Raw genomic sequence first — 9,747 nt, forward strand, 5'->3', positions numbered from 1 at the left:
GTAGTCGTTGTTTCTTCCTCGAGATCTTGCGTTGCCAATTCTACGAGTGAGGGAGAAGTACGTTCTAGGGTATTTCAACGAATTTTGACGGTCGGGATCATACGATGTTTTAAGGTTTGGCTTCACGATTTATGGTTTCAACCGGTCCTCCTAGGAAGTGAGGGTTATCGTCGATAGTGAGTTCATCAAAGGAGATAACAAGTTCTCGTTTCGCAAAACACGTCTTTGAGTTGATACATCGAATGTAGGATAAACGGAGACCCAAAATGAGTCGGAAAAGTCTAAACGGTTAGCGACGGGTCCAAAACACCCCAAGAATTTAAAGGATCAAAATATCGCGGATTTAGCTTCCTACGTTTCCCGAAACGGATTGCACCTTTCCAAGGTGCGACTCTTAACGTGACGCGGTTTCCCACGTGGAATTTGAAATGTTTACGTCTAACATCGGCGTAGCTCTTGGTGATTACGAGTCGCGTAGGGTTTTTCCTGAATATGAACAAATTTTTCTCGGTTGCTCATGAATAACCTCGGCCCCGGTGAATTGATCATCGTTTACTTGGTTCGACAAGGGAGAATGACGTTTTCGGTCACATGTGGTTTCAAAAGGAGTGACGTTAAAACTTGAATGAAAATCATTGTAGTACGAGGATTCGGTTAAAGGAAAATACTTTTCTCAAGTAAATTTGAAGTTGGTAATACAAACTTGTATTATGGTTTCCAAGGTTTAAATCACATGTTTGTTCGGTCCGTCGGGTTGTGGATGGTACGCGGTACTCATGTCTAAACGCGGTCCCGAGGCTTCTTGTAAAACTAGAAGTGAAACGAGTATTTCGATACGGGATAATTAACAAAGATACACCGTGTTGGAATAGAATCTCTTAAGATATGTTTGAACAAGTTAGTTAGGGTTCGAAAAATGTTCGTTAGGACTATTCACCCTCGTGGCGAATACTTATGTAATATGAGGAGTTTCTCTATCCATGGAGAAATGTTACAAGGAGTTTCTTTAAACGGAAAATGCGAACGGTAAAGATAGTAGTGAAATGAGGACTTAGAATAGGATGAGTTTACATCTCGAGGTTGCTATAACGTGCCTCTAGTTGTCAAAAGTTGAAGTCTGAAAGAGAAACGAGGTAGTACACGTAGTTGTATAGTTCGGGGTTGAATAATAGTTGACCGATTATCAGAAACACAAGGGCGTTACGTCAAAGAAGAGTGAAGTATCGTTGGATTGTGTGTTATCTTAAATCCCAGTAATATCAGACGGTGACGGTGAAATAACAGAGGTAGGTAGTGTGGTACGGGATGACGAGAAAATTGATCGGATCCACAATTTAGTATTCGAATTCTTCGTATAAAATAACGAATTTTAGTTATGTTGATTTTTGAGACGAGAGAGTATGCCTTCCGGCGTTCAAGTAGAAATATTTCCATGTTTGAGTCCCATCTGGTGTTGTACGAATTTAGCTAGAATTGTTGGTGTGAAGAATCACGCTCAAGGTTCGATCGCGGAGAGATTAAAGTCGTGTAATACGAGAAAAGTCAGAAATGAATCTTCGGTAACAATAGACGAGATCTAAGATTTTACGAATACAAGTCTGAGTTGGGAGAGTTTCCTGATTACATGTGGCTCGATTTCGAGATTGATTGTAATGCCTTGACCATTAACATCATGGTCTAGAAAGTTGGACTTCGTTCAACAGAAATTCTCACTCGGAGAATTTGGTATGGAGTTGCTCTTTTCTCAAAAGTTCGAGCTTAAGATGGTGATGTTGTTAGTTTCCCTTCTTTACTTGAATACGTTAAGATGTCATCTATAAATACGATAACAGATTTGTCTAGATAAGTTGCATACGTGGTTTAGGAGGTTCATGAATACGGACGGAGTCCTAAATAAATCAAACGGTACTAAGAGAGATTTACAACTAACGTTGTGAGTTCGGAAATGGCTTAGGAGACTTCGTCTCACTTAACCCCCAATTGATGATAACCGGAACGGAGGTCGTTTTGGAATACACACGGGATTCATGCAAGAAATCATGAGGTCATGGATGCGAGGGAGAGGGTATCGGTTTTCCAACCGAAAATTACTCAGTTCACAATAATCTATACAAGATGATGGGGAAACAAATTTTTTTTTTTTATTTTTTTTTTTTTTTTTTTTTAACGAATACTTTTCGAGCTCCCTAGTTCTATAGGTGTCAAGTCAAAAGTCTTAACGTACATCCTCCAATAAAATTTATAGGCACACAATATTTTCCGTTGGTCACTTAAATCGCCTAAATAGTATCTAAGGGAAAAAGGTGGAATGTAAAGAGTACAAGTCAAAGCCTCGGTTGTAATACGTCTAGCGGTAACTGAATCGAATAAGTATGAAATATATGGTTTGTTGTGAAGGAACGTACCCGTGACTAGTCCATCGTCGTCTCGGGCATCCTAGGTGTCGATGTTGAAAGTTCAATGTCGTGCGTTGGGGTTGATTTCTTCTTTGGGCACACATTCCTAAAATGACCCAGTTGGCCACACTCAAAGCATGCACCCGTCCTGTGTGCGTTGGGCACCCTTCGAGCGACGGTAACGGTACCCTTACAGACATGGGCCACATGGCCACTTCTTTGACACTTGACGCAAAATGGTTTGCCACATTCACCAAAATGATGTTTGCGACACTTGTTACAGTGAGGTAGGGTTCCGGCATACCCCTTCTTGCCGCCGGGGGTGAAAGGCTTCTTGGAGATGTTGTTATTGTTGTGGTTGCTTGGTTGCGAGGCTTCCCATTTTCTTTTGTTGTTACCCGGGTAGTTCTCGACCATTCGTACCGATGCTTCCATTTCATTCACCGTTTCTAAAGTTTGGTGGGCCTTTGTTAAAGCCTCTTGTAGGTTAGTGGGTTGGGATGCCATTACCCCGTGTTGAATGCTCTTAGGGAGGCCATCCATGTAAAGTTCGACTCTTAGGGATTCGGGAGTCATGAGATTTGGACACATTGAGACTAGTTCGGTAAACCGTTGATTATAAGCTCCGAGGTCATTCCCGACCGTTTTTAAATTCCTTAGCCCTTGCTCGAGCCTTCGAGCCTCATCGCGCGGGAAGTATTCGGTGATCATTCTTTCTCTTAATTCGGTCCAAGAGAGTGTAAGGGCTTCATCGATACCCACTGATTGTACATACGTGTTCCACCGAGAGAGAGCGATACCGGTAAGAGTGAGGGTGGAAAACTTGACCTTATCTTGGTCTCGACAACCGCTTGTGTTAAAAACGGTCTCCATTTGTTCAAACCATCGGGTGAGAGTAACCGGTCCTCCGGTTCCATCGAAAGTGGGAGGATTGTACTTCATGAAGTTCTTGTAGGAGCAACCTTCGATTGAATTACCGGTTCCATGATTGTTGTTGTTAGAAAAGTGATCGGCCACGGCCGTACCCACGGTGGTGGTTATCATTCGTTGAAGAGCTTGTTCTAGAGTTTCGAGAGGAGTATTGTGTTGACCTTGGTGAGCCATTGTTCCTTCATGACACAAGAATATCGTTGGTTAGTATTTTCAACAATACTAACCACAGTATGGAATAAGGATAGAGAGAAAATTTTCCTTGACTCGCCTTAAATTCTTTACGTCATAATGTCGGAACGTCCATGTGAATCACCGTAATATAATCCCGGAAATTATATTACCCTGATTCTCATGTGCATTTAACATTACTTCATAAAGTCAAGGTGGCGCATCAACAAAATTTATCAACGTAAGATCAAGATCGAATACGAGTTAGATATGATAGAAGAGTTCGAGTATAAATGCACAATTAGTCAAATAATTCCTACTTCAGTCTATATGCCGGTTGTAGTCTAGATTCACCTATGTACCCTATGACTCGGGGTGGACACAAATGAACTCTAAATCCCTACAACCAAGGCTCTGATACCAACTGTAGCGACCCCGACAAATCGTCAAGTGACGGCGTCGGCTACGTGGGTCCCATTACCTGATTATAAGTCTTTAAGATAACGTTTGACCAAAATATGTCGCCTTCATTTCAAAATAAAGATTGTTTCAAAGTTTACAAGAATTGTTCAACCAAAAGTTAAGTCACAACGTTATAAGTACGATTGAAATCTAGGCGACACGGTTTAAAGTAAAGTCAAAAGACGCTCCATGAAATGCATGTATACTCGACATCGGATGCAAGTATCAAATAGTAAACGGAAGCATGTTTCACATATCGTGCATGACCTGAGAAAAACATAGAAATCTGTCAACGAAAACGTTGGTGAAATCATAGGTTTAAGTAAGTAAGTACAAGTGAACCACAAGATTTGCATCAATGAAATAATAGTAATACATTCCAAAAGTTTGTTTCACGAGCACCCAATTATCAATGCTTAACATTTCCTTCCATTGAACCCCATCACTTAGTGCTAGAACATACACTGTTTCTCGAAAATATATTTCATTCGTAAACGGTAGCGAACCGTTTGAATGAGGGTTTGTCAAACCCATATGGATCCATACAACATAAGTTCTCGCTTACACACGGCAAGTGTAACTAATGATAATCGAATTGAGGATTTTGTTCTAAACTCGTATGTAGAATGTTTGTTTTCCTGTACTTGTGTTCACCTAGTAAAGAAATGTTTATGTTTTCTCATCCCAAATGTAAGTTCAAAAAGAGTAAAAGTGGGACTATGATCTCACCTTGAGTGCACGAGTAGTAAAGTACTTCGACAAGTAAACGTGTGCAAAGAACAATGCTAGTCTTGACCTAAACAAATAGGTTGTATCAATAACGATAGTCACGAAGGGTCAAAGATGTTCAATTAGTCCTATGGCTCGTTACGACTCAATAATGTAGCATGTGAATCAAGTTGTCATGTTTCATGCAAGGTACAAGTATAAAAACATGTTAGAAAGATTACATAAGTAATTGGTCAAGTTTGATTAAAAGTCAAACTTGGTCGGGTCAAAGTCAACGAAAAAGTCAACACGTTCGGGTCGGGCCTCGAACGAATTTTCTGAAGTTTTTAATCATATATAAGCATGTTGGAACAAGTCTCATGTGAAACGGAGGTCTAGAACGTCCCAAACATTTTTCGTTAAATGACAACCAAAACAGCCCACTTTAGGCTTATGGGACGGCGTCCCAAAAGGCCTAGACGGCGTCCCACTTTGAAGGGCAAGACGGCGTCTTGGACCCCTAGACGGCGTCTAGGTTTGAAAGTCAGGACGTCGTCCTGGGTATTGGGACGGCGTCTTGGCTTGTTTCCAGACCCTGGTTGCTGAAACTCCTAAGTGCACGAGTCCAAACATAAACCAACACAAATTACAAACCGCAAACAATTAGGACATGTATTTTATATCATCGGAAAGCTATTTTGACAAGGAATATAACTAACCACATATCATTAATCAAAAACATCATTTACAATAACCGAAAACTCGTCAATTGATCGAGAAAGGTTTATTTTCAAAGTTTCAAGTTCGTAAAACGTATTTTATGATTCGGGAATCCAATTTACACATACGATATGCCGTTTTGAAGGTAATGAAGCATACATTACTACTAAACACTAACAATTAACACTCCATGGCATTTAAGCATCCAAAAGTTCATGTCAAGAACTATCAAACCCTAGTCAAACATTTCAAAATCATTAATCGGGTTTTTGAAGTTTTCTTAATCAACCTACACATCCAAATGTGGCTAATGATACTAGTAACACAATTAAAACATGCACTTTAACAATCTAACAACATTAACTCATCCAAAATCAAGGATTTAGCACACCCATTTCAAATGTTCAAACTAGTTACTCCAAACCACAAATCGAGCAAACAAAACATATATTCATGTTACACACGAGCCATAGACACTAACTAACACAATTTCAAGTATATAAAACGAATTTAGAGAAATTTAGTGTTTTAGAAATGTTACCCAAAATGGATGAAATTGGTACCAAATCGAAGAGGATGATGAGAGGATCACGAATATGTAATTTGTTTTGAAGTTTGCTTCCCGATCCGAATTTAGATGATGATTCTATGAAGTTGGGGTTTGTGTGTGTTCTTGCTAGAGAGAAAGAGAGAGAGAGAGAGGGAGATGATGGAAATGGTAGAGAAATGGGTTGACTAGTTGACCTAGTCAACTAGTTTGCCCATTTGGCAACTCCGGTCCCTCGAGTTTCAAAGCGGGTGCGGGATTTAACCGATCGAATATTTTTAAAACGCTCGAGTAAACGGGTGATGTCAAAATTAAATAGCGGGAATATAATGAACGTTACTCACGGAAACTATTAATTTAAATACGAAAGATTATGTTTTAAAAAAAAAAAGACGGTGTTAAAATTAAATTTAACGGAAAAACGCGGGATGTTACATTAATCAATCATTTGTTACCTTGGTTTCATTGATTAACTCTTTAAGTTTGACTTTTTTATGTTTTGACAAGTTTGACACTAGGCGTTTTCTCAAGTGTTCATCCTTTTTAGATGAGGCCCTATGCACCCGCCCAAACAATTTTCTCATGGACTTGTCAACAATGTCATTTTGACCTTTAGGTTTACTTTGAATTCTCTTGGTCAATTCTCTACCACCTTTTGTTGGTGAACCAACTTACGTTGTGCTTGTGATGCATTGCATACTAGCAACAACTTGTGGTGTGGTCATTGATATTGATGGTGCTTTAACACGTTTTATTCTTATGCTCATGCGTTTCCCTTTATCCCAAAGAGTCAATTTTCCGGTTCTAAAGTCAAAGAAGAACCCGCGGTTGCTAAGAATGGTCTTCCTAAAACAAGAGGTACAACCGGATCTTCCTTTATATCAACAATAACAAAGTCAATGGGAAATTCCATGCCCCCAACCTTAACTATTAAATCCTCGGCAATACCCACACTAAAGTTAATTGATTGATCAATTAGTTTAACTCCCATTGTGGTGGGTGAAAGATCACCTAGGCCTAACCTTTTGTAAACGGAGTAGGGCATGAAGTTGATACTCGCGCCTGAGTCGGCTAAGGATGTAAGCATCTTCGACCCATTCACATTACATGGTATAAGGAAAGGTCCGGGATCACCAATTTTTGGTGGTAAGTTACATTTCTTTAAAATACCATCACACTCCTTTTTCAAGAAAGCGGTGGATGCTTGCTCAACATCTCCCTTTTTGGCCATGAGTGTCTTCAAAAATTTCCCATAGTTGGGCATATTCTCGAGCACCTCCGCTAAAGGGAGTTTAACATAGATGTTTTCATTATCGGATAAAGTTGACTTACAATCCACATCCTTTAGATGTGTAGGAGGTAATGATTGAGAATGTGAGACCGGTGTCTCATTTTTCTCCTTGGTTGATGTAGCAAGAACCTCGACCTCGTCCTTTTGCTCCTTTGCATTCAATAAAGTTTCCACCTTTAACTCTTTTTCATCATTTCCCAATTTAATTCGCTCAAAATCACCCTTTAATTCCTTGCATGTCGACTCGGTAGCCTCCATGGACATTACACTTTTAAGTTAATAGGGAATGAATGTTGCTTCGTCCGAATCCTCCGAAAATTTGAATACTCCATAATGTATAGTATCAATTCCCGATGCTTCATCGAAATCAAACTTTTCTCCTTCAACGCCGAATGCGAAAACTTGAGGATATTCTTGTTGCTCATCTTCGGTTGAATCAATCGAGTTCACTTGAGTATAAGTATTGTTGGGATTTGACGAAATCGCTTGATTTGGGTTTGGGTTGGTGGTATTGTTCTCAATAGGATCAACTCTCGTATTGTTTTGGTGGTTTTGTTGGTTGTTTTGGTTGTTGTGTGGGTTAACTTGGGTGTTTGAAGGTAAAGTTCCTTGTACTCTTTCGGCAACTAGATTTGAAAGTTTCCCAACGGTGCTCTCAAGGTTTTGGAATGAGGCTTGTTGGTTTCAGATTTGTTGCTTCAAAAGTTCATTTTCCTTTATTAGGAATGCTTCGGTTGATTCCGCCTTCTTGATGTAGTTTTGCATGATTCCCTCTAAGTTCTTTGTAGGTTGGGATTGTTGGAAGTTTTGTTGAGGTTGTTGATTGTAACCTTGGTTATTTTGTGGTTGGCTATAACCTTGGTTGTTTTGATAATTTGAATTGGCTTGGTTATATAAGGTTGTTTATTGTAAGGTTGTTGGTTTTGGTATTGGAAATTGTTGTTTCGGTTTTGGTTGTAGTTGTTGTTATAACCTTGAATTCAGTTTTGATTGTTGAAATCCAGGTGGTGTATTGGTTTGGTTGTTGACTGACTCTTGTTTTTGATTAGGATTGTAGTAGCTTTGATTCGATGTTCCTCCTCGTTGATAGTTTTGATTACTCACATAGTTCACATGAGCATCCAAATTCATGGGAATATCATCTAGATCAATATTGTTGCATTGAGTAATTTGAGGACAATTCTTCGTGAGATGTGGACCCTCGCATCGTTGACGACCCACTTGCATTGCAACTACCGTTTGTTGGACTTTTCTCAACTCTTTCCCAAATGTTTGAAATTGATTGTTCAAACTTGCAAGCGTCACTTGTCCATTATCACTCTCGACTTGTGCTACACTTTTCCTTGTCAAATCTCGCGGTGAAGGTGCCCATTCATATGTGTTGACCGAGATATCTTCTAACATAATTTCGGCCGCATTTGGTGATTTGTACATAAATACCCCACCGAATGAAGAATCAAGATATTGCTTCGTTAACATATTACAACCCCAATAAAATGTATTGATGCACTCCTTCTTCGTCAAACCATGCGGTGGGCAAGCTCTTAGTAGCTTCTTGAATCGTACCCATGCATCATACAAACTTTCATCACCCCGTTGGGTGAACCCATTAATCTCCATTCTTAATCGCTCAACTTTTGACGGTGGGAAGAAGTGATTAATAAACTCATTTGTTAATTCTTGAAAAGACCTTATGGAATCGGATGGTAAACTTCGCATCCAAGCTTTTGCGTCTCCTTGAAGTGTAAAGGGGAATGCCCTTAACTTAAAAGCGTCATCGGTGACATTTTTGGTTTTGTAAATATCAAAAAGATCATTGAAGTGTTGAATGTGTTCAAACGGATTCTCATCTATTAACCCATGAAAGTATGTATCCTTGATCAATGTGAAAAAGTTACCCTCGATCTTCTAATTATCCGCTTTGATTGGTGATTTTGTAATAGCCGGTGCTATCAATGTTGGTGCAACCAATCTAGCGTTCCATATTGGTGTATCGTTCTGATCATCCAATAACTCTTGATTAACCGGAGGACCATTAGGATTGCCCTCTTCATTAATAATCGGTTGACTGTTAGGATCCATGTCTTCTAAACAAAATGGCAAAGCTTTAAAATTCTTTCTTAATACTCTTGCTTCTCTACGATTATAAACCCCGTGCACGTGTTTTTCCGGATCGGAGGATGGATGTGTGAACTCTTGATCCTTATGAGACCTTATTTTCATACACCAAAGGTGCCTATCCTTCAATCACAACACAAACACAAGCGGTTTTTCCAAACAAAAATAATATATAAAACACGAAAAGTAACTCCCGTAAGGGTAAACCCTTACGAAAGGATCGAACAATCAAAAATTTAAACCAAACACCTAACTAGGCTAACCGCTCCCCGGCAGTGGCGCCAAGAAAGGGTGATGATGTGATGCTATGCATAACTTTTACCCTCTAAATTTATATATGATTCAAACACTAACAATTAAGCACACACAACTAACGAGCACTTAGAACCTGGTTATTATAGTAC

At 39.5% G+C, this 9,747-nt stretch overlaps 1 non-coding gene across 1 annotated transcript; it reads left to right on the top strand.

Moving 5' to 3' along the window:
- Window positions 1-8,747: 8,747 nt before the first annotated feature.
- LOC139869700 (small nucleolar RNA R71) lies at window positions 8,748-8,854 on the top strand. Its single transcript, XR_011766283.1, has one exon. It is a non-coding gene; the product is annotated as a small nucleolar RNA R71 (small nucleolar RNA).
- The last annotated feature ends 893 nt before the right edge of the window (window positions 8,855-9,747 follow it).

The sequence above is a fragment of the Rutidosis leptorrhynchoides genome, chromosome 9 (assembly GCF_046630445.1).
Source record: "Rutidosis leptorrhynchoides isolate AG116_Rl617_1_P2 chromosome 9, CSIRO_AGI_Rlap_v1, whole genome shotgun sequence".
In the NCBI taxonomy this organism is placed as follows: Eukaryota; Viridiplantae; Streptophyta; class Magnoliopsida; order Asterales; family Asteraceae; genus Rutidosis; species Rutidosis leptorrhynchoides.